We start from the raw sequence: 25806 nt of genomic DNA on the forward strand, positions 1-25806 counted from the left end.
GCATTTCCTTCCCAGAGTTCACGGGTATTTCTGATCGTCACTCTAATGAGAAGGTATTTTTAGCTCTTCTCCTCCCATGAGCATTCTTCCAACTCACTTCCAGGGCTCGGTTCAAGCTTCGAGGCCAGGATAACTTTTTTTTTTTTTTTTTTAAGCAATCCACTTCAGTAAGCTTTTAGTGAATGCCTTCAATGTATAAGGCATTGCACTGAGGGCCTTGTGGATGGAGACGTGAATGAAATGGACCCCTGTGCCGAAGCAGCTCACAGGGGACTGTGAGCTAAATGAGCTGAAACGTCATGTGGTCTCCTGATGGGATCCTGGAACAAAGAAAGGACTTTAGGGAAGAACTAAAGATGTCTGAATACAGTATTGACTTCAGTGTTTTATTCATTGTGAAAATGGACCATACAAGTGGAAGATGTTAATAACAGGATGACTGGGTGTGTGGTGTAGGGGACCATCTGTACTACCTTGGTCATTTTTCTGTAAATCTAAAATTGTTCTCAAATTAAATATTTATTTTACAGAAATGCGTAAGAGTTGAAAGGGAAAAAATTGTTCCTGGACAGACCTATAATGTCTTCATTAATTTGCTGGTCTGGTTTAGGCTTTTTACCAAAGGAAACATTCTGAAGTAGTACTTAAGCTGCTCCTTTTTAAATGAGGAGCATTTTAACATGGAGAAAAACACGTAACAAATACTTTTAAACACACCCCTCATCGCAGCAAACTACTTGAGCGCTCCCTTTACCCTTTTTTCCTAAGATTCCCTTATTTAGCTGCTCTAATTACATCCAGTTGCGCTGGCTCTATCAGTTGCTTTTAATAGCACTTCTAGTAAACAGAGCTACAGAGAAAAATCTTGGTTGGTACCGGTCCCTAGGATGGGGGCGTAAGTCATGGGTATGAACTGCTTGTGTACTCGCGCCGGGAGAACAGTTACGGGGGTCAGTATGGGGGCGGGCAGGTAGAGAGAAAGGGGAGACAGGAGAGACGCTGCGATGCTATTAGATTAGTGATTCTCAGCTAGCAGTGATCAACCATCCCCTGGAGGTATCTGGCAATGTCCGGAGACTGTTTCTATCCTCACAATCTGGGGACGAGGAAAAGGGTGGTGGAGGGCTTGCTACTGGAATCTAGTGGAGACAGGCTACAGCGTCTGCTAAGAATCCTACAGAGCAGAGGGCAGCTCACCGCGGCCCCCAGCAAAGAATTCATATTGAGCCCCAAATGTGAATAATGCCAAGGCCGAAAAGCTCTGCATTAAATAGAGAGGGAAAAATATGCGTTTGCCTCCATTATTTCCTAGCCCCCAAGGAAACTAACAATTATCTGGACTTAAAAGCACTTGTATATTCTTTTGAATTCTACTAAAGGATAACAACTAACCCATTATTATTACTGACCCCTTGTTAGTGAAAATACTTGCGGAAGATTCTTCTCAGGCCCCGCTTCACATCGTCTTGGCCCTTCCTCCTCTGAGACCATGGCTAAGGCAGCGACTGCCAGCAGCGTCATCTGACCGTGTCTTGCTTCAGCTGCACTGTCTGCCCTGGGGCCTCTCTGACACCCACACGGTGGGACGGTTACCAGAACCTTCCGGGCACTCATACATGTGCATCCTGAAAGCTCTAAGGAAGCGCTGCCCTGGGGGTCAGCATTTGAACCTTGGAGGATGGGAACTCGTGCATAACTCTCCTCTGCTTCCTCCTTTCAGACGGCAGTCCTAGACCGCACGGAGCCCAGATCCCTATGCCTGTGGGCACGGCAGCGGAGCCACTGACGCTCAGTGGAGCCCACTCGGCTAGGCTGCTGTTGGTGGGCTTGCCCACCTGTCTTTCTCTTCTGTTTTCATTTTTACTGGAGTCCAGTTGATTTACAATATTGTGCTAGTTTCAGGGGTACAGCAAGGTGAATTAGTTATACGTATACACGTATCCACTCTTTTTTTAGATTCTTTTCCCACATAGGCCATCACAGAGTGCTGAGTAGAGTTCCCTGTGCTGTACAGTAGGTCCTTATTAGTTATCTAGTTTATATATAGTCGTGTGTATATGTCAACCCCAAGCCCCCAGTTCATCCCTCCCCCGCCCTTACCCCCTGGTAACCGTAAGTTTGTTTTCCATATTTGTGACTCTATTTCTGTTTTGTAGATAAGTTCATTTGTAGCCTTTTTTTTTGGTTCTACATATAAGCTATATCATATATTTGTCTTTGTCTGACTTACTTCACTCAGTATAACAATCTCTAGGTCCAATCATGTTGCTGCAAACTATAAATGCTGGAGAGGGTGTGGAGAGAAGGGAGCCCTCCTACACTGTTCGTGGGAACGTAAATCGGTACGGCCACTATGGGAACAGTATGGTAGGACTACCAGAGGACCCAGCAATCCCACTCCTGAGCATATATCCAGAGAAAACCATAATTTGAAAAGAAACATGCACCCCAGTGTTCACAGCAGCACCATTCACAATAGCCAAGACATGGAAGCAACCTAAGTGTCCATCGACAGAGGAATGAATAAAGAAGATGTGGTACATAAATACGGTGGAATATTACTCAGCCACAAAAAAGGACAAATAACGCCATTTCCCCACCAATCCTGCTTCGCCTTCTCCAGTCCACCACGCCTCATATCTGAGATTACTTCCCCAAAGAAACTACCCCATACAGCCCTTGCCTCAGGGTTTTCTTTCTAAGGAACCTAGGCTAACAACATGCTCTTTAAGAATTTTTTTGTCAAAGATTCTCCTCCCGAGTGGCAGGTAAGGGTTATTATGGGTTTCATAGAGTCTCTTAGCGCTAATTTCAAGGAATAATCACAATAATAAATACTAACAATAACAAAAGTAGTTACTTATGGTAGTCTTCCTTACAGAAAATGAAACTTAGATTCAGAGAGATTGAACTTTGTAGAAATCCCTTGTGGAAAGCCAGGATTTGACCCCAGTCTGCTTGAGCTCAAAGTTCTTACCACACAGGGGCTACAAGTTTTCCTAGAAGCAGTATGAAGTCCAGGTACAAAGCCTGAGAACAAAATATTTTCTTCTGCAAAACCACCTTGCTACCATATTTTAACTCGTTGAATCTGTCATGACTGCAATACAGTGTCTAGCCCAGCAAGGTATTTAAGGTCATGTTGGAATTTCACGTATAGTTAACTACTGAGGAGGAGCGATTATCTACGATAGTCACAGGGCGCCAAAGTGAGTCTAAGAGCACGGTGGTCAATATAGGGAAAACCGTGCGTGCACGTCTAATGTGTGTATGTGTGTGTCTTTGTGTGTCTGTACTTCTGTGTGTATGTGAGCGAGAGACAGTCAGAGGAAGAGACAGACAGACAAAAGAAGGGAGGTAGAGAACGACAGAGAGAGAGAGAGATTTTGAACCTCCAGCCCTAAAGCCAAAGGCCAAACTGTAATTAGCTTTCGTAGTCCATTGTCTCATATTCTCAAAACTGTCACTCCATTTACGTGGCCAGTCAAGAGCTTCCAGATGCGGCTCCGAGCCAGCTTCTCAGGGAGTGTGATTGTACAGGGAAGGATACAGCTCTGCCTTCACAAAACTAGGAGATGTCAAGGCCCCGACTTTACCTCCTTGAATACTGTGGTTGGGGGTGACGGTGGTTGTCTGCAAGTAATGGTGCTGTTGGATTTTGTTGTTACCTTTTTGTTGTTTTGCGCTTTTATTTTGTTTCTGAAATGAGCATTAGTTTAAAGGTTTCCAGGGCGCTAGTCTTTGAATCAGAAAACCTACACTGACGTTCTCTCAATTACTTAATGTAGCTCTGAATAACAGTCATAGCAGAAATAGTTGTACTGGTAGAAGAAGTAATAATTAAAACCAACGAATGCTTACTGACCATAAATTATGTGCCAGGCATTCTGTTAAATGCATTACATGTCTCAGCTCATTTAAATTCCCTCAATAACATTAGGTGGTGAATACCGTTATTGTCACCATTGATGAGATGACTTATTAAATACAACTAAAAGTAGAGACATTAACTCATCCAATGTCACACAGCCAACATGTAGGATACCCAGGACCCAAATGAGTCTCCATGCTCCTCGCCCTTTTCTGTTCTGCCGCCTTATGGAACACTGAGCTTCAGTTTGCTTACCCATACAACAGAGCTGGTCCTCCTTTCTCCGTTTAGGTGTTGCTGCAGTCAGGGTCTTTCTTTTAAGGAGGGTGGAGAGAGGATGAATGATACCACATATCTGATTGGAAACTCTTCCTTGAAACCCACAAGCTAGACTGGCATTTTGGAGCGTCATTTTGTAATAGATGAAAATGCCGATATGAGACAGATGTGCAGCACAGTGGGTTATGCTCAACTCAGTAACTTTCCACTGCACTGGGGGACTGTGCACTGCCCACCCTGGCCTTTCTGATTTTTCTGACACATCTCAATCACAGTCACACCTCGAGAACTTTAGAGTCGGAACTTTTGGTCGTAGGGGAGACTTTTAGTAAAGTCAATTGGTTGAAAGTAGTAACATGTCCTCTCTTGGCCCAAGAGGTGGTCAAGCAGTGGCGGGCAGCGGGGGTGTGGACAGAGCTTGGAAGCGTGGACTGGGGTGTCCGCACGCGAGCCTGGGGGCCGCCTCAGGCGGTGGAAGCAGCCAGAGGTGAGAGGAGAAGGAAAAACAGGCTTATTTAGGGGTGGGGCTGGCCCTCCCCATGCTGCCAGCTCTCCCCATGCTGCCATGTGTCAATGAAGAGCGCCCCGAAGTTCAAGGTATTCTAAATGTCAAGCAAGCCTTCCAGGTTTTTAGGAGGCTTATCTGTCAAGGTGGGGTTATAGAAAATATTGTATTAATGGTTTGTAAGCTTGATTTATAACTTTCAAGTATTTAGATGGGGGCCTACGGCCCGGACCCCAGTGAGAGGAGGGCGTGGCCTGGGTATCGCCATTAATGGCTTCTCTCTATCCTCAACCAGCGGGCTCCTTTTCGCCCTTCAGGTTCCTGCACACATGGTATCTTCTGAGAAAGGCCATCTCCGGCCACGCTATTCTGCACAGCCCTCCCAACACAAGCCGGTCCCTCTCTACTTCCTTCCTGTTTTATCCACAGCACTTGCACTATCTGCTTTGTGGCTTATGGTACCTCCAGGCCAGAGCGTTTCCTCCTTGGAAGCGAACATCTTGTTTCACTTCTTCATGGCTGAGTTCCTAGTGCCTAGAAACACAAAATAAGTGTTCCATAAATATTTATTTGATGAGAGAATAATGGATAAATTGATAAATAAAATATATGTATATATCCGCCCTTTTGTCTTAATAATAAAGAGCTGTATTGTGTCTGATGCTTTCTTTATAATTTTTATTTTATATTGGACTATAGTTGATTTGAAACGTTGTGTTAGTTTCGGGTATACTGCAAAGTGATTCAGTTATACATATATCTATTCTTCTTCAAATTCTTTTTCCTCTTAGGTTTATTACAGAATATGAAGCAGAGTTCCCTGTGCTACACAGTAGGTCCTTGTTGGTTATCTATTTTAAATATAGTAGTGTGTGTATGTTAATCCCAAACTCCCAATTTATCCCTCCCTGATGCTTTATTTAATGTCAGTACACAATCCTCTCTTACTCCTTTTGGACTTGATAGCCAGCTAATTATAGAGTTAACAGCACCAAACAGTTATTTTGAGAATGGAGCAGGAAACAGAAGCAACCAATATGGGAATAAACAGTTTGTCTTATGTTAAACAAAATGGCAAACAAAATCGTTTTACCCGTCCCTCTCCCAGTCCCTTTCGGATCTAAGGCAAAGTGAAACATGAAATTTTTGGCCCTATAAAAGGATGTTACACTTGTTACAAGTGTTACACATATGCTGATTCTTTTCTGAGACTAAAGAAAGTGCTGGGGATGCAGATTTCAATAATGACGTGGTCAAGGTCCAGAGTTTCTTACATTAATAATTTGAACCTCATTTCCTGAGAAAATATACACATTGTCTCAGATCTTAAAATAGTTTATGTATTTCAGTAACTCCATAATTATTATTTTTTTATGAATTTATTTTATTTATCTATTTTTGGCCGTGTTGGGTCTTCGTTGCTGCGCACGGGCTTTCTCTAGTTGCGGCGAGCAGGGGCTACTCTTCATTGCGGTGCGCGGGCTTCTCATTGCGGTGGTTTCTCTTGTTGCGGAGCACGGGCTCTAGGCGCGCGGGCTTCAGTAGTTGTGGCACGTGGGCTCAGCAGTTGTGGCTCGCAGGTTCTAGAGCGCAGGCTCAGTAGTTGTGGCGTATGGGCTTAGCTGCTCTGCGGCATGTGATATCTTCCTGGACCAGGGCTCGAACCCGTGTCCCCTGCATCGGCAGGCGGACTCCCAACCACTGTGCCACCGGGGAAGCCCACTGAATGTTATTTTTAAATGCCAAATATTATACTTATATATTTCATATCAATATTCCTACAAATTATATTTAGGTAAATAAATATATTTTGAAGGAAGAGAGATTTGGGATTCGGGGTATGTTTAATAATCTACTTGTTTCTGTCACTGTTGGTAAAAACATTCCATTTCAGCACTGTAAAAGCATGCACATGGAGCAAGCACCCTATTTACTCCTTAGTCCAAATTAAAACTGGTACATGATCGCCGTATCTTCAGTTCTTAGAAAACAGAGCTTCGAACCTACACAATCATATTCTGTTGAAATGAAATTAACTGAGATTCAGTAAAGCCTGCTTCATGCTCAGTAAATTCAACTCATTGTCTTACATACACCAGCTTACGTACGATCCCCATTTCCCCTCCTAGCTACTTTACTCCCCTTCTTTTCTCCTTTTGAACTGCTGACCCGAGTTAGTAGCCAAACATAATAATACAGTGTTTGATCCTCTGGAAACCCATAAAACTACAAACCAGCAACCACCAGGATGTTGGCAGAATTTCTGTGGACAGCAACCAGCAGGGGACTTTTTTCTGGAAATGAAGCAGTACATTGCGACTATTGATACATCAGTAAGGAAGGTAATACCTTCTGCCAGGCCCTGTTCCCCACCTCACTCTTACAACCATTTGAGATGGGGAGAGAGAATTCATCTTTTAAAAGACTAAAGCCTTCTTTCTTTTAGCTTTTATTATTTAAAGTCCTCTCCTTCGATTCATTTTAAAATTCATTCTGCCGATTTTTATTAAGCACTGATGGACCTGTAGAGCCCTGAGCTAAGTACTATAAAGGATAAACATATAAATCAAATGCACCCTCTACATTCCTTCAAGAATGATAAACTCTAAGGGCAACTTTAAGTTCTCAGGTAGTGAGGGACTGTCTCCTCCCTACCACAGAAATATTTGATTAATGATACAGCTGAATCCAAATGAAAGGAAGGGAAGTTCCCAGGTTCCAGAAATAAAGAGGCAACTGCAACTAGAGACAGCAGCTTACAAACGCTTACCAGAGGGACCCCAGAAACTAACAGAACAGCTAGGCCGTGGAGACTGGGACTGGGATTTTTTTTTTTTCAATTTTTTTTTTTTTTTTTTTTTTTTTGCGGTACGCGGGCCTCTCACTGCCGTGGCCTCTCCCGTTGCGGAGCACAGGCTCCGGACGCGCAGGCTCAGCGGCCATGGCTCACGGGCCCAGCCGCTCCGCGGCATGTGGGATCTTCCCGGACCGGGGCACGAACCCGCGTCCCCTGCATCGGCAGGCGGACTCTCAACCACTGCGCCACCAGGGAAGCCCGGGACTGGTATTTTAACACGTGGAGATGAACAGGAAAGGCTGCATTGACCTTGCATTAGATTGAGATTTACAATTAAGCCTTACATCTGGCTAGGTCTGGGCTAGATTTAAATCTTCTCCACGGGGCGGGCTAGCTAAGCCCGTTCATCAGCTTGTGTGTGTGGTAATGAGAATGTAATATCTCTGCCTGAGCTCCTCTTAATGGGAGGACAAAATAAAGCATCTATTGGAAGTTAAGAGTCTCAGACCAACACCACTGGTGTGGAGCGAAGTTTATGCAACCCACATGGTGCCTGCATCCCCCACGGTGAGAAATCAGCGTGAAAGCAGGTCACTAGCCCTTGAAATCCTAGAAACAAACTGCAGAGCAAACTAAACGCACACATTTTCACTGAGAAAAAGATCAACCTCTTCTGAGGATCGCTGCCATATCTTCTTGAGATCATGAACGTTGCACCTCACACACACAAAAAACCATTTCATGAGGTAGGGTCAGCAAACGAGGATAAGTATACAAGACTTGAAGTAACAGAATAATGTAAAAAGATATAACATAGGTAAGTGTCAAATAATGAAGGATAGAAAACGAACAATGGAAACATGAGGAAAAAAAGACAGGCTGATTTATAGAAGGGGGGAGACCAGAATTAAAACATGTCATCAAAGAAAGAAAACAGATCATTGGACAAAACTAAGCTGCTGTTGATAAGAGAATTCGTAATCTGGAAGACAGACCTGAGGACATTATCCAGAATGTAGCACAAAGAGAAAGGGAAATTCAGAATATAAGACATCAAGAGAAATAAGAAGGATAGAATAAGAAAGTATAAAAATGGCTACTAGGAATTACAAAAGGAGAAAAATGGGGAGAATAGAGAATAAATGAAATATTTAAAGAGAGTAGATGAAAATTTTCCAGAATTTCTGAAACAGATAATCTTCACATTTTAAAATCACAGTCTGATATCTGGTTAAAAAGGAGATTAAAGGAGTTCTGAGCCCAGTAGTAGAATATACTAATATTCCTGCAGATAACAATTATAATCAAGTAAAATGTAACAGCAACTTTGAAGGCATTGCAGAGTGATGAAAAAGAGCAAGAAGTTGGGGACACTGGATCTTTAAAGGAAGGGAACCACACTGGGTGAGACCCCTATTTATACAGCATGCTCCCCTGAGGGCATTTTCCATTGTACAAAGTAGTTGGGACTTGTCGCTCTATATGCAAAAATTAATTCAAGAAAAATAAAGTATAAAGTTATAAAATAATGTAAAAGTTAAATCCAGAAAGACACATAGGAGGACATCTTCTCCACCTTAGAGTAGACAAGACAGGATGCACTAACCATGAAAAAAAAGTAATTGATACATTGGACGTCATCAAAATGAAAACATCTCTTCTGACAACACCAGTAAGAAAATGAAAAGGCAAACCACAGCCCAGCAGAAAACATTTACAATTAATTTACCTGAAAGAACATCACTATATCAAGAATATATAAAGAACTGTTTGCATCTATACAGACTTTTCTATCACATCTGATGTTAGTTTCGGTGGTTTGTGTCTTTCAAGGAAGTTGCCCCATTTCATCTAAATTGTCGATTTTTTTGGCATAAAGCTGTTCATGGTATTCCATAGTTATCCTGTGTGATTTCCCTTTGCATCCAACAACTGCACAATAATCTTTTCAAGCCCACATGAAATGCTTACCAAGATAAACTATATGTTGGACCACATGGACCAAACATCATATACAGGATAATAAAACAGGTTTTAATAACTTTCATAGGTTTAAAATCATACATTGCCTGTTTTGAGACTACCATTAAACCAAATGGAAAGCAATAACAATAAAATATGTAGACGTCTAGAAAATTAAAATATTTTGTAATTAATCAACATCCTAAATAGTACACAGTTCAAATGAAAAATAAGAAGGGAAATTAGAAAATATCTTGAACTGAATGGTAAGGAAAACATATCAAAGATTGAGAGATGCAGCGAAAGCAGTGCTTAGGAGGAAATGTAAACCTTTAAATATTTAAAATCAATGTTTAAAATTGTAATAGTTTAAATCAACGTCTAAACGTTAAAATGTTGAATATCAATCATCAAGCTTCCAACTTAAGAATTTAGAAAAACAGGGGAAAATATAACACAAGTAGAAGAAAGGAAATAATAAATATAAGGATGAAATTCAATGAAGCAGAAAAAAAGAAAGAAAATTGGCAAAGCCAAAAGTTGCTTCTTTGAAAAATGTCATAAAATTAATAAACCTCTAGTTAACTAAAACTCTATTAAAAACTTGAGTTCCTAACCAGAAACACTCCCATAAAGAAATCCCTTGGCTCAAGTCATTTACTGATCAGTTCTGAATACTATAGCTAACTACTCCATGCTCACGTGTCGGAAGATTCAATATTGTTAAGACGTAAATTTTCTACCCAACTGATCCATAGATTTCAACTATTCCAATATAAATCCAGGTAGGTTTTTCTGAGAAACTGAAAAACTGATTCTAAAATTTATATGGTCATGAAGACAAAGTAGAATAGAAAAAACCTTAAAAAGGGAATTCAAATATTTAAATTTCCTGATTTCAAGTCTTACTATAAAGCTACAATAATTCAGACAATGTGGTATTGGCATAAAGGATAGACAGATAGATCAACAGAACAGAAGAGGGTCCAAAAGGAGGTCCATATATACTGTGGCTTGATTTTCTACAACAGAAGCAAGGTTGGAGGAAAAGGTTTTCCCAACAAGCAGCTATCTATGGAAAGAGAAAGAGAGAGAGAAAGAGAGAAAGGAAGAAAGAAGGGGGGAGGGAGGGAGGAAGGAAGAAGGAAAGGAAGGAAGGAGAAAGGAAGGGGGAAGGGAAGGAAGGAAGGGAGATAGGGGGAGGGAGGGTGGGAGGAGGCGGGGAGAGAGAAAGAACCCCAGGACTTCCCTCATATGATATGGAAAAAAAAAAACCCAAAACACCTCAAGATAGATCATAGACCTAAATGTTAAGAACCAAAACCAAAACCTTTAGAAGAACAGTTGTTAAACCTCAGAGGCAAGTGCAGAGGCGTGTGATGTAATTTTCTGTATTCCTCTGAATATGTGAAGCATCCTATTTAATAATTTAACAATTTTTTTATCTACTGCAATTTCTGAGCCAAATTGTGGCATGTCTTGCTGACTTCTCTCTTAAATAAAGTATTCCCTGGGATTCTGTCTTCAGCTTTTTTGCCTTGTTTCAAGCACTTTTGCTGAAAGCTCACAGTTCTTACTAGATGTCACTCTTTCCCCGTATGGTAACAACCACCCATACGACTCAGGAATGATTAGCTCTGAACTCCGGATTCATTTAGCCAACGGCCAATGAACTGTTTCCACCCAGACATCACATGGACAAGTAAGGTTCACCTTATCCTAGCAGAGCTGAACAGCCGCCTCTTCTTTGTTTAAAGGCACTGACTGTGTCACAGAGCTGATCTAAAGCTCGAGACATCTCTAGACTCCTACTGAATATTTTCCCTTTATCACCACATCCAAAGAGTCATGAAGTAATGGTGATTTTATCTTCCAATGTTTAATGAAATACTTTCACCTTCCAGTTTCTGCTGAAATAGTTAGTTTTTTGTTTTTGTTTTATCAAACCTAGAAAATGTGCCCTAAATGGTCTTTTGAGGCCATGTCTTCCACACTTACAGGTTTATAATACGTCCTCCACTCTGCCATTAGACCTATTTTTAAAATTTTTTTGGTCACAATCTGATGCTAACCTACTATTCAGTCCTTTTTCATAAATCTTCATGCCTAACACTCCAGCCTTGCAAAACGACTCCGTTATCCACTAAATACACTGTTTCATGCCCTGATATGCGGCTCCCTATATTTTAAAACCTTTCCTTCCCTCACTATCAAATATCAATTTGTCTTTTAGTTCCCTGCTGCAATTTCTCCTTCATAAAATCTTCCTAGCTTCCTTAGACAGACTGAGCCACTTTTTTCTCTGTTCCCACAGTACTTTTGTGAATATTTCTAACTGTGGTACTTATCACTGTATCTTAATGGCTGCTTCTCTGCCTCTCTTTTCTGATAGAATTCGAACCGACCACTGGCAAAACCTAGGTCTTACTTACAATGACAATCCTGAATACAGGCCTGGGGCTTAATCAGTACTCAAAACATGCTGAATAAGTTAATATAAAAGAATGAATTAAGAAACACAAATCCTTGGCAGTTTCTTCGTGGCCTAGTTAGAATTCTGGGCTTTCAATGCCGTGACCCGGGTTCAATCCCTAGTTGGGGAACTGAGATCCCGCAAGCCTTGTGGTGTGGCCAAAAAAAACACCAAAAAACCAAAAAACCCACAAATTCTTTTATTGTCCTTATAGAGGCATCTCTATCTCATAGTCAAAAATGTTCCTTTGCCATTAACTTTGCAGATCAAAATTATGGAGATATTTTCATGGATGAAAGTCTTTAGAACTTTAGCTATCCTGGAAAGGAGACGGGAATTAACATTTATTTTACCTTCTACAGACGAGCCATCGTGCTCCACGATTTAAATATGTTATCTCATTTAATCCTCCCAGCAACCCTTTAAGATATTAGTTTCAAAGAAGTGACTGAATTAGATTAGGTTTGGCCAAGACTAACAGAAAATGTAATAGTGGTTTAAACTACCATCAGGGACTCAAGGCCCTTCAACCTTGCTACATTACCATTTTCTACATCTTGGTCCAAGATGATCGTTCCAGCCCCGGAAGGAAGGAAAAAAAGAAAAAGTACATGGTTCCTCCTTCCAGGAAGTTATACCACAGTTTTCACTTATACATACCACTGGTTGGAACTTACTTAATCGGGACATATTAACTGCTAGGAAATCTTGGAAAGGTAGTGTTTTTATTTAATTTAATTTTTATTTTATAGTGGAGTATAGTTGATTTACAAGGTTGAGTTAGTTTCAGGTGTACAGCAAAGTAATTCAGTTATATATATACATATATCCATTCTTTTTCAGGTTCTTTTCCCATATGGCTTATTGAGGAGTTTTGAGCAGAGTTTCCTGTGCTGTACAGTAGGTCCTTGTTGATTAGCTATTTTACATCTAGTAGAGTGTATATGTTAATCCCAAACTCCTAATTTATCCCTCCCCCCACCCTTTCCCCTTTGGTAACCATAAGTTTGTTTTCGAAGTCTGTGAGTCTGTTTCTGTTTTGTAAGTAAGTTCATTTGTATCAGCTTTGTTTTCTATTCCGCAATATGAGTGATATCATATGATATTTGTCTTTCTCTGTTTTACTTAACTTCACTCAGTATGACAATCTCTAGGTCCATCCCTGTTACTGCAAATGGCACTATTTCAATTTCTTTTTTTGTGGCTGAGTAATACTCCATTGTAAATACGTACTACATCTTCTTTATCCATTCCTCTGTCGATGGACTCTTAGGCTGCTTCCATGTCTTGGCTACTGTAAATAGTGCTGCAATAAACACTGGAGTGCATGTATCTTTTCGAATTATGGTTTTACCCAGATATATGCCCAGGAGTGGGAAAGGTAGTAGTTTTAGATGTGCATGAGTCTAGATGAAAACTGGTATATGTATGGGGGTTTTATTTCCATAGACGAAGGATAAAAACAGATTTTGGGTGGTTAAATTAGAGTATCTGCCCTGATAAAACCAGCATTCAAACATGTATCTGTCAGACTTCAAAACACACGCTCCCAATCTGGTGGTCCTGACCCGTCTCTTCTATTCTAAGTCATCTCATTTTACCAAGCCCTTTCCTTCTTTGTTAAACAGTGAAGATTTATTTCAATCTGTATGTTTCAGATCCATGCACACTTGGCACATAAAGATACGTATGAGGTCAGAGATGAGGAAAACCCAAACTGATGTCTAAAAAAACCTTGAGTTAATTTTATAAACATTTTTCATCTTCTTTAAAGCATGAACTTACTCTTTGTTAAAAATTTCTAGTCACAGAATTAAAAGAATCCAACATAGTTTTAAGGTTCTCAAGTGGTCTCCCTTAGGATGAAAGAAACTGGTAATTGGCTAAGAAATCCACACTCAAGTAATTCGGATTTTATTACGAAACATTCATTCTTTTGTGAATTCCTTACAGCAAAGTGAAACAGTGAGAGGCTCATGGTTTTCATCTGTGTTGTTCTAAATCACTATTTAGAAAAAGAAAGATTAAAGAAAAAGCTAAATCTGGTCAAAGTTACCCCAAATGAGGAAATCCTCTTCGTGGGTGAAACACATAAGCCCTGCAAAACCATGTTTTATCCTAGACTTAGAGGTTCTTCAAATTCTTGCAGGAAAGGTATTAGAAAGACAAGTCTGTAAGTGTCAACACAAAGAAGGACAGTAATGCCTCGTTTTATTGTGCTCTGCTTTACTGCACATCGCAGAGAATGTATTTTTTTACAAATTGAAAGTTTGTGGTAACCCTGCGTCAAGCAAGTGCGCCGTCTTCCCAACAGCATTTGCTCACGTCGCGTCTCTGTATCACATTTTGGTGCTCGTGCAGTATTTCAAACTTTTTCATTATTATTATATTTGTTATAGTGATCAGCGAGTGGCCATCTTTAATGTTACTACTAGGACTTGCTGAAGGCTCAGATGATAATTGGCAATATTTTTTAATTAAGGTATATACACTGTTTTTCAGACCTACTGCTCTTCCACACTTAACAGACTATAGTGTTAAGTATGCCTTTTTTGTTTTTTTTTTTGCGGTACGCAGGCCTCTCACTGTTGTGGCCCCTCCCGTTGCGGAGCACAGCCTCTGGATGCACAGGCTCAGCGGCCATGGCTCACGGGCCCAGTCGCTCCGCGGCATGTGGGATTTTCCCGGACCGGGGCACGAACCCGTGTCCCCTGCATCGGCAGGCGGACTCTCAACCACTGCGCCACCAGGGAAGCCCTAAGTATGCCTTTTATATGCACTGGGAAACCAAAAAATCTGTATGACTCAGTTCACTGCAACATTCATGCAGTGATCTGGAACCGAACAGGCAGCTTCTCCAAGGTCTGCCTGCAGTGGTTCCAGATGTGAACAGACACGTTAACATGGCCTTAAATGAGAACAAAATGGAACTGGAGGCCGATGATTTTGTTTCGGTAGTAATGTTACTTAGGATGAGCTGCCTGGGAAGGATGAGGGGATAGATCACTAGCTGTAGGCTGTCTCTATTCCTCTGTCTATTGGCTTGTTTACTTCTTTGAAAGATGATCTGCACAGGAAGCATCTTACAATACCTCCTGCAGCGTTAAATAAAACAAAAGACCCTAATGAAGCCAGTCAACATGCATCCAGAGATAAATTTATCTCTGGTAAACTGGTAAATCCATTACATGACGTGGAAAAGGAGAATAAAGGCAGCGGATGGAATTAAGGTTACCCATCTGCTGATTATCCTGGGTTATTCCGGTGTGCTGGTTATAATCACAATGTCCTTAAATATGGAAGAAGCAGCAAAAGAGTCAGCATCACAGTGACAGGACATGAGAAAGACGTGACCAGCCACTGCCAGCTTTGAAAATGGAAGGAGGAATGTGGGTGTCCTCTAGAAGCTAAAAAGCTAAGAAACCAGGTTTTCCCCTATAGCCTCCAGAAAAACAAACAAAAAATGCAACCCTGCCAACCCCTCGACTTTAACCCAGTGGAATCCACTTCAGACTTTGACCTCCAGAACTACAATATGATGAATTCGTATTGTCGCGGAGTTGGTGGTCATGTGTTACAGCAGCCAGGGGAAATTAATAAATCCCCTAGGTGTTTCATCGATTCCTGGACACACTCTCATTTTGGTTGGAAAGACTGCTTCTTGTTACTACATACAGTTCCTTTCTCAAAGCTTTAGAGAGCTCCTGACTCTAGCACATCCAGAAGATTTTTGTCTAAATAACTGATGTCACATGCAGCCTTCCTATGAGACAGAATGTTCTCACCTAGTGTCCCAGGATCTCACAAGCAGCACTTCTAATTTCTATGTGTTACTTTCAAATAAACAAATTAGTGTGGGTTGCCTATAATTTTATGAAATTAAAAATGAAAGTGAAAATGCCAATTAGTTTCTAGAATCTCAACTTGCAAAGGACATAAGTTCTTTTGAGTTATGAATCAGTAAATAGTATCGGAAGTGACTGAGGCCCCCAAATGGATACTGGTGTTTTTTTTTTTCTTTTGATGTTACCTTTTTGTGCTTTTCAAATCAACTTTTTTTTAACATCTTTATTGGAGTATAATTGCTTTACAATGGTGTATTAGTTTCTGCTTTATAGCGAAGTGAATCAGCTATACATATACATATATCCCCATATCTCCTCCCTCTTGCGTCTCCCTCCCACCCTCCCTATCCCCTTCAAATCGACTTTAATTACTAGTTGAAGCTCGGCTGAATTAGGAAGTTTGCAGTAACCGGAAAATAAACAAGTTGAAGGTGAAGATTTTTGACTACTAAATACTAAAAATACAAAATTCAGGGTTGCTTGGTAGAGGATGAAGTCTGTCCATTTAAGCTGATGAACCTCCATTCCCTGGAGGAGTGTTAGGAGTATGACAGACACTGAAGAAGTATTTGCCGAATTAATTAGGTGAAATATGACCCTTTCTCTCCCGCGATCTATGATTCATTGATTATCACGGAGTCAGAGTAAGAAAGCAATTGGAGGTACTTAAGGCATGTGCCACAGGTAGGAGAGCCAGGCACCAGTGTGACCACACAGAAAATCCCCCCAAAGTACATCTCAGGCTGGTATTTTTAACGAAGGAGCAAACCCAGTGTTTCTCTACTCTTTTTAGCATCTTCTTTTTGGGGTACACATAAGTTGAAGCTCTTTTACTGAATTTCAATTCCAGTTTGAAAAAGATATGCTGTGGAATAAGCTTGTAGTATTTGTGTGTGTGTGTATATATATATATATATATATATATATATTTTTTTTTTTTTTTTAACTTTGCATACAGTAGAAGTCACTCTTTGTGGTACATAGTTCTGTGAGATTTGATGCTCCAAGTTTTAGCACGTCCCCAAATTCCCTCACACTGGCCCTTTGCAGTCAACGGATCCACTCATAATTCCCAGGCAACCATTGATCTGTCCTTCCTCCTTATAACTTGGCCCTTTTTAGAATGTCTTAGAAATTGAATCATAGAGGACGTATGCAGCCTTTGGGGTCTGGCTTCTCTCACATAGCAAGATGTATCTGAGATTCATCCTTGTTGATTAGCACATCAATTTAATTGTGTGGATGTAACCCGGTTTGTTTATCCAGTCACTGAATGGAAAACATCTGGATTGCATCCAGGTTTTGGCGATTATGAAAAAACTGCGAAGACCATTCGTGTATAGGTTTTCCTGTAAACCCCAATTTTGATGTTTCTTGGGTAAACATCAAGGATTAAAATTGCTGGGTCATATGGTAAATATGTGTTAAACTTTAAAAGAAGTTGTCAAATTACCGCCCGACATGACTGCAGGATCTCGCATTTCTATCAGCGAAGTGGGAACGTTCCTGTTGCTCCACACCGTCACATCCCTTGATATTGTATCATGTTTTGTTTGTGTGCAGGTTTTTAAATTTTAACCCATCTACTAGTCAGAGAAGGGTAAGGGTATTTCTTTAGATAATTATAAAGAAAAATGATTTTGCTGATTCTCAGACACCTTGCACGGTCATCCAGGCTTGGCTTCTGAGAGAAAGCATATCTTAAAGACACGTCTCAAATGACTAGTTGTAACTCCATAATAATGGTTCCAGTTTTACCCTAAACTATAGTCCAGGATACAGGCCTTTAGAAATACTTCTCCATTTTAGTGACAAGTTCAAATAGCACTTAACTAACGATCAAAGTCAAGGATTTGATTCTCAAATGGTCAATACCATCTCTTTGTCCTTTGGGCTATCCCCGAACCCACTCTTCTCTTTGCAAATGCATTCTTTGTGTTATCAGAGGCATGAGGAAGGCCTCTCGATAGTTCATGGGAAAACCAGTCTATTTCTATTATTTAGAAAAGTAAACCCAAAGTTGCCTTTCTGTTCACGGTGGCATCTTCTTCATATAGGAAGAGTAGCAATACTCAGAATGAGAAGGGTTGAGGACTGTAAGACAATGGAACACATCTGAAGTGCCGAACGTGATCACAGGGCACTGAGAGCATTTAAATTTCCACCCAGCCCCATTCACCTAATACTACCGAGTCAATGACACATGAATTACCCTCAAGTTCTTTTTCTTTAAGGCCTATCTCAATTACGTTGTTTCCTCCCAGCTTTGAACTTTTAAGGGAAAAGAGAAAGATAAAATCTGTGGGTTACTTTTGCAACCAGTTGTTCTTTCCCAATGAATTTTCCATGACATCTGTTTAGGAAAATCTCAGAATACACCAAAATGAGATAATGATGGGGTTTTATATTTATCAAAGGCTGCCTCACCCCCATGCACAAATAAACTAACTCCCCACTGCATGGAAGGACACTTTCACGTGCCCAGAGGCAGAGTCCATGAAAGGGAAACGAAGAAGAAGGGGAAACTGGTTCTGATGGGAAAGACCTCCCTGAATCCTCTCCAAAAGCTGGCCCTATGAACTTGGAGGCTCTGACATTTTTATCAATGTGGCTTCCCTTTTGCTTTTGATATCGACTTGTGTTACTGGTTCTGCTTCCAGGTTGGACTTGAAAATAAATTTTAAAGTTCTTGATGATAAGGTATTTTCAGAGGAAGAATCTCATGACTCAGAAAGATGAGACTTTCCTTTTGAATGTTTCACAGTTGGCCCCAAGTGGTAGCTGATTCAGAGGGAGCGCAGCTCCAGCAGTGATGGGGTCGCTTTAGGCACCCTTGCTTTAAGGCAAGAGTGCGCTCTGGGAATAAAACAGTTTTGATCTGACGTGTGCTTTCCTCTCTTGGTGCTTTCAAATGCTACTTAATTTATTATTGTGATTGTTAAGAGGGATAAAATCCACTTCTGTGTTCATGGTCACCAGAGCAGGAAATTATTGGATCTGAATTTTAACTGTAAGCTCTCTGGAAATGCACGCTCGTAGCAGGGGCGACTGGTAGTATTTTGAGACATTTACGTGTATTTCTCGCACCCCTGTTTAAGACGAGAATGTACCTAAGGTTAACCTCAGACTCTATTTTTGTCTAACTCTTCTTGACGACAGAAAAGTGCATCTTTTCCTCCTCAATCTCTTCTCCGCTGTAGCAGTGAAAGGACTCCCCAGGTGCTGTCCTGGGCTTGTTTCTCTAATCCTCTACGCGTTGTCATTTGCTTCTATTAGTCCCGCACAGCACATCTAGATCGACGCCTCCAGTGCTGACATTTTCCTTTAATTCTGTCTCGAACTACGAACTGCCGACTGGACCTGAAGATCTGTGTTTGGCTGGTACCACGAATGTGTGTCTAAGTGGACTCTCCACCACCTGCCGTCAAACCCGTGCTTTTGCCCCCGATTCTCCTCCTGTTCATATGCCGCTCCGTCATTCCCGACACCCAGATACCCAAGCTCCTATCTTTCAGACTTCTCTCACATCTAACCCAGGAAATACCTTCACACTGTGATTTTTTTTTTCCCAAAATGTATTTTACTTTACTCCCTTCCTTTCTGAGTACTCAGTATCATCAATACCATCCATTCAGGCATTTAAGAGCCCCAATTACGTAAGGTCTTTGCCAATCTAGCCACACCCCACCCATCCTAATGACCACCTGACGAACTTGCCTAAAATTCTACTTTAATAGGCTATTTTTCTATCCAAAAAACCCCCCAAATGTCTCTATTTGATTGCCCAATAAAGTCCCTTGCCCTAGGAACTTTACTCAAAGCTCAAAGCAGACTGACTTGTACTTTTTCAAGACCTACACTTGTATCTTGCTATTTCCTTATATATACCCTACATGCCTGCTAAATGTTTGCTTTCAAACCCCCAGAATGGCGTATCTTTGGATGCCACATTTTTGTTCATATTCTCTCTACCTAGAACTGTTGTTTAACTTTTGTTAACTGTTGTTTAACTTTTTCACGTACTGAAATCTAATCTTTCCCTTAGAATTTGCTAACATTAGTGTACATCAGAATAAACCAAAGAGATTGTTAAAAATTTGGATTTCCTTGTCCAGTCTCAGAATTGTGATTTAATAGGTCTAGGAGAGGGCCCAGGAGCCTATATTTTTAATAAGTTCACCCAAGTGATTCTCAGACAGATGGTCTTGGGATTAAAAAAAAATAACTTTGAGAAACACTGAAAAGGCCCAAAAGATAGAATATTATAAAGACTTCTCTGATGTCACTTGTTGAAATTAATTTCACTTTCATTGGACTACATCAAGCGTCTTGATCGTACCTGAAAAGGAGTGGGTTTATTGCAGACAGCAGCCTGAATGAGCACCCTGATTCTAGCACTGGCCTTGGGAAGTCACTTCACTTCTCTGTGAGATCCCTTTCTAACACAGAATGGAGCATATAACGGTACCCAGGTAATAACTCTGTTTTCACCTGTGAGAAGTACTTGGCCCAGGTTCTGGCTCACAGTAAATGATCACACATTCGCTACTATTGTATTTCTTACCATGGTTCCTAGACACACAGCGACTTTTTATGTCTTTGGATGCTGGTCCCAGCCTCTCTTTTCACCCCCTGGCAAGCATCAGGTTTATGTGCAAACATGGCCTTTCTCTTTAATAGCTCATCAGTTCCTTAAAAGCAGTGACCATGTTTAGAGAGCGAACATTAAAAAAAAAAGGCTCAATAACTATGCTGCTTTCTTCCACTTATATTACCTCATCTAACGCTCTGAACAGAGCAAATGTTCAATAAATATTTTGAATGGGTTAATTCAGAAGTTTCATAGGGGGAAGAGGAGGGGAGGGGAGGGGAGGGGAAGGGAAGGGAGGGGAAGGGAAGGGAAGGAAGGGGAAGGGAAGGACTGGGAGTGTGGGATTAGCAGATGAAAATTAGTATATACAGGATGGATGAACAACAGGGTCCTACCGTATAGCACAGGGAACTGTATTCACTATCCTGTGACGAACCATAATGGAAAAGAATATGAAAAAGAATACATATATATGTATATATGTATATATCTATATATAACTGAGTCACTTTGCTGTACAGCAGAAGTTAACACAACATTGTAAATCAACTATACTTCAATAAAATGAAGAAAAAAGGAAGTTTCATGAAAACGAGCTTAAACTTCAGTGTATTGTGAGCAAGTTAAAATCAGACACATTAGAGAATCTTAAACTGTACGGATCGTGGTTATTCTGCAGGTGGACCTATTGCTCTCGTATGATTACTTTTCAGAAGCTGACAATGAAGCTCTGTGAGAGGAAGTGCTCCGTCCTCCACAGTCAAATCGTGGCAGAGCTGGGACTGGATCACAGGTCTCTAGACTCTGGTCCTAGAACTACATCAAGTGTACCTCTGCCACAATTGCTACCAGAGCTTTCCAACCAGGATTTCAAAAATAGAAAAGAAAAATTTGTAAAAGTTCTCTGAAGACGTTCATAGAACAGGATGTACATGTTTACTATTTTTGAGTAACTAACCGAGTTCTGGTATAGGTAAGCTATGGATTCCCCATAAAAACGCCTTCCTAGAAGATGACGTAAAGCTGAGCGTACAGAATACAGCTTAAAAACTAAGGATGTCTGCGAAGAGTCCCAGAGCCAGGTCCTTGCTCTTTTAAAAGTCAGACTGCATGTCTACAGAGGAGCAGATGTTCAGCCTTGACATGCTGCGTCCTACTTTTACGGCAGTACAGGAATTAGACTGAGAGAAAAGGGGCCCTTGAGCTGGCAAACAAACCAACAAAATGACTCTATGTCTAGAAACAGGTTTCATACTCCAAAGCCCTCTGTCCATCCAGGATATCTCGTGTCTGTAATGTCAAAACTCATATGAGAAAAGAATGTAGACAAAGCCCAGGAATCCGGCCGCTGCTTAGTTCCTACTTGCAGCTATGATGACTCCTATCTGTGTGATTAAAACAAATGTTTGAGAAATCTCAGTGAGATCTCATTGATCAGACACCACTGAGCAAATATCAACAGCAGAACATGATGACACAGTCCTATAAACCATAAGAGCTGTAACAAGACTTCAAAATTATTGATTTAATCGCTCAGTTACCCGGTTTTCATCCATACAAGGCAATATTGAATATGCAGCCAAATTCCCTTTTAATTATCTTTAAAAATCAAACATTTCACACGTCCTCAAGTGTTTATTCTATCACCTCACATACTTTTACCTAGACTTTCTTTATAGCATGCCTATTTTTTTTAACATTTTAGCTTTATCCAATATTCTCACTTATTTTGCCCTTTTTTTTTTAGCACGCTATAACAATTCTTTAATATTACAACCTTTGCTACTGCACTGTTGCTTCTTCCACCAAAGACGGATGTGGATCGTGGCATCATTAAGCACAGATGTCAGTCAGCACTGAGGTTCTGTTGTAAACATACACATCTTGCCTTTCCCCCCCCATAACTCTTTGCTGGATAAGAGTAAAGGAGAAAGTTTTAAAAAATCAACACCCTTATCTCTTCTGGAATAAGCAATATTTATCATCTCGAGCCTTTAGGAAGATTTTCCAGGAAATATGAACCATCACATTGACTCTCATTAGAACGCCACAAGGAACAGGAAGCCCCTCAATTACTGAATTATTGAATGGGGAAAAGACTACACTCACCGGCGAAGAGTTCTTTTCCCATTCATTCAACAATTTTTTATTACCCTTTATGCACAAACCCCTGTGTTTATAAAACTTAAATTCTTTGACTGATATATCTGCCAGAGTCCTGCAAGAAAAAAAAAAATGCCATATGCTCGATTTACGGTACTTTGAGGAAGATTTAATACAGGAATTATTAGCAGAGCTGGGGGAAGCATTCAGAGAAACCACGTACACACGGGTACACACAATCAAGGCAGCACCCCAGGGCTAGGGACATCCAAATTGTTATCTGTGCCTAAATGGACGAGGGAAGAGAGCAGTTACTGAATCCTGATGGGAGGGTCCTGTAGAGAGACTGCCCTGTGAGGATAACATGGGGGCGGGGACGGAGCCCTCAGAGAGACCCAGGCAGCCCAAGCAGATCCTACAGGGAGGGGAAAAAATGATGGAGCAAAGGACCTGGCTCTTCTCTCCTCAGTCCTGCTGCGGCCTCCCGTTGGCTGAACTCAACGGGCACTCAACGGGCTTGACAGAATCCACAATGCTCAACCTCCCAGCGCCCGGGGCAACGTGAATGGTGATGGAGAATGACTGCATCACCGGTCCCAGTGGCAACCCTCATTGTAACGACCTAACTTCATCGAAGTTAAGATGATCTTCATCTTGTTTTAGAGGAGAAAAAGCGAGGTCGGACACCCAGCTTCGGCTAAGTAGAATATTCTGTGTATTTTCTACTTTGCAGGAATGTGACATATTCTATTTCTGTATGACTACTTGCTAGTTTCTGTAGTCAGGTCTGTCGAAAAGGTAGGAAGGTTGATGCCTACATTCTGTGGTCTAGAAATTGAACAAATGCTCTGATGTGTACATTTAACATCCAGAGACCTGAAAATGAACCGTTTGGTGGACAGACTCTAAGGCAGCCTCATGACCCTCGCTTTCCAGCGTTCACGCCTTTGGGAAATCTGCTCCCGTGGAGTGTGGCGGTAACTGTAACCTACTTCGATCCACAGAAACTGCAGAGGACGCTGTCTCTCCTGTGATGATGCTAAATAGTTACCTGACAAAGGTGATGATGTCACTGCCATGATTATATTACTTGATATAAAACTGCCCTTCTAGCAGCCTCATGCCAAAGACTTTCTCTTTTGATGGCTTCGAAGGAAGAAGCTGTTGTGAGAAGGCCTGATGAGAGGGCCACATGACAAAGAACCACGGCACTCTCCTGGAGCGGAGAGCAGCCCTGGCAAACAGCCAGCAAGAAGCAGAGAACCTGGGTTCTACAACCACGGAGATGACCCTGCCAGCGCACTGGGTTTGGTAGCGGATCCACGCCAGTCAAGCCTCCAGATGAGGACCCAGCTCTGACCAACACCTCCATTGCAGCTTTCCAGACAACCCAACAAGCCAAGCCCAGATTCCTGCCCCACAGAACCCGTGAGATAATACATGCGTACTGCTCTCAGCCACAGAGTTACACAGCCGTAGAAAACAAATACAAATAGGTATTTCATCCTTCTGTGCTGTGTTATTTAATAGCTCCTTAGCATACTCTCCCAAACCCCCTGCAGCTTGGGGCTTGGGGCTCAGTCATTATTTTAGTCAACACCTGTGCAGGATTTACCATTTACAAACTAGTCTCATCAGTACTAAATCAACGGTTCATTAAGATAAGCTGTTGTGATTAGTCTCTGATAAGAGACAGGACGCTGAATCTGCGAGGTCTGAATGGACTTACCCAAGGATAACCAGCTAGTAGATGACACACTGTGGCTTTGGTCTCAGGACCTTGACTACAAGTCCCAGGTTATTCCACTCTACCACAGCTGCCTTCCTTAATTTAGTCTTAGATAATTAAAACCTAGTGGCAAATGAGCCACACTTTCTACCCTTCCACGGGCCAGTTATATTTATTGTCTCCTACGATGGCAAAACACCTTTCCTTTACCTCAGAAATGCATGTTACTGGCCCCCAGACTAATAATACACAGTAGAAAGAAACCTCACGGAAAAGGGATTAAAGACCTCCTGCTACTGATCATGGCTCAGTAGCAGCAACCTTAGCTAAAATCGGGCTTTGAACTGCAGATAGGAGTATCATTACCATCAGCAGCAAAGGCATAAAGCGAACATTAAAAACAGTTTTTACAACGTCTACCCAGGCTTAATTTTTTATTCCTTCAATAGCTTGGGGGTGGGGGTGGGGAAGGGCTTTGGCAGGACACTTTATGATTAAGGCCCGAATCCTAAACCTTATTAGTAACCAGAGCAGATGGCAAAATTAGCTAATAGATTTTTTTTTAAAATTGTTCTCTGTTGAAAGAAATATTTGGAAGTGATGGAAAGGACTTACAATTTATCTCTTTGTGAATGGCCAATGGTGGAATTCTAGCTGTGAGGTCTGCTGCTCGTTTGATCCAAAGGCCAGCTAATGGGGCACCCGGCAATCCCTTTTGAGATGGAGCAGAGCATTTTCTATAGTGGAGATCAAAGGCAGTAGAGCAACGAGTCATCAGAGTGGGCACCTGTAATAATATAAATGATGATTAAAGTGGTCCCACCCTGCATTTCCCATGATTCAATTTGAAGAGCTGTCATGGACGCTCTCCCCCATGCTGGTCTCTTTACTTAAACCTGTCAGTATCATTGAAGCTGTGGGAGCTTAAGAATCATTTTATAACAAATAAAGGATTGTTTCATGTTGGCCAAACATTTAATAGACTTCTAGAAAATATCCTGTTTTAGTTCAGCTCAGAATTTGGCCCAAGATGAGAGGATTTTGTTTGATTGTTGGTTGCTTATTTTTCTGAACCTACATTTTAAATGACAGCAGGTTTGGAAATAAATGTGATTCAACCTTGGAAGGCTCTTGCTATGTGTCTGTGTGTCTTTTATCAGGGCCCTTGATTAGAAGGAAAAGAGAAAGGAGTCCTTTTTGTTCCATCTCGCCCTGTTATTATATTCATTATGAATCTTTCCCTTTCTTTCCGCCAATTAGGACCTGTCCCAATATGGCGGGACCTCCAGAGTACTAGCGCTGCCTTGCATGCGTGACTCTTTCCAGAAATCGCTTGGCTTGAAATTCAATCCCCGCCCCCCTTTTTTAAAAGAAGAAAACACAGTTCAACTGAATTCCAAAGCATTTGTATTCAGAGTTTCCATGACTCAGGGATCTATTATCAAGAGAAAATGAGAATGATTCTATTTTCACCTTTACCTAAACAAACAGGCTCACTGGCTGCCCAGATATTTGAGACTTACTGCTTGTCCTACAGAGCAGCCTCTTATCACAGGGTCAGTTCGGAAGGATAAAGCAGAGTTGGACAGTCTAGACTTGGATTCGAATCCTAACTTCACCACGTTCTAGCTCTACAGGTGTCCATGTATTA

At 41.2% G+C, this 25806-nt stretch overlaps 1 protein-coding gene across 12 annotated transcripts in view; it reads right to left on the reverse strand.

Moving 5' to 3' along the window:
- The window catches only part of KCNJ16 (potassium inwardly rectifying channel subfamily J member 16), a 453090-nt gene that overhangs the window by 103451 nt on the left and 323833 nt on the right, over positions 1-25806 (reverse strand). For all 12 annotated transcript variants that reach the window (XM_079904089.1, XM_079904098.1, XM_079904097.1 and 9 more), the window contains 2 exons: positions 24771-24942; positions 5118-5189 (listed from right to left, as the gene is read on the reverse strand). The gene's annotated coding sequence lies outside the window, so the exon portion shown is untranslated. The remainder of the gene's footprint in view (positions 1-5117; positions 5190-24770; positions 24943-25806) is intronic.

This window comes from Stenella coeruleoalba (assembly GCF_951394435.1).
Source record: "Stenella coeruleoalba genome assembly, chromosome: 19".
NCBI classification, from domain to species: domain Eukaryota; kingdom Metazoa; phylum Chordata; class Mammalia; order Artiodactyla; family Delphinidae; genus Stenella; species Stenella coeruleoalba.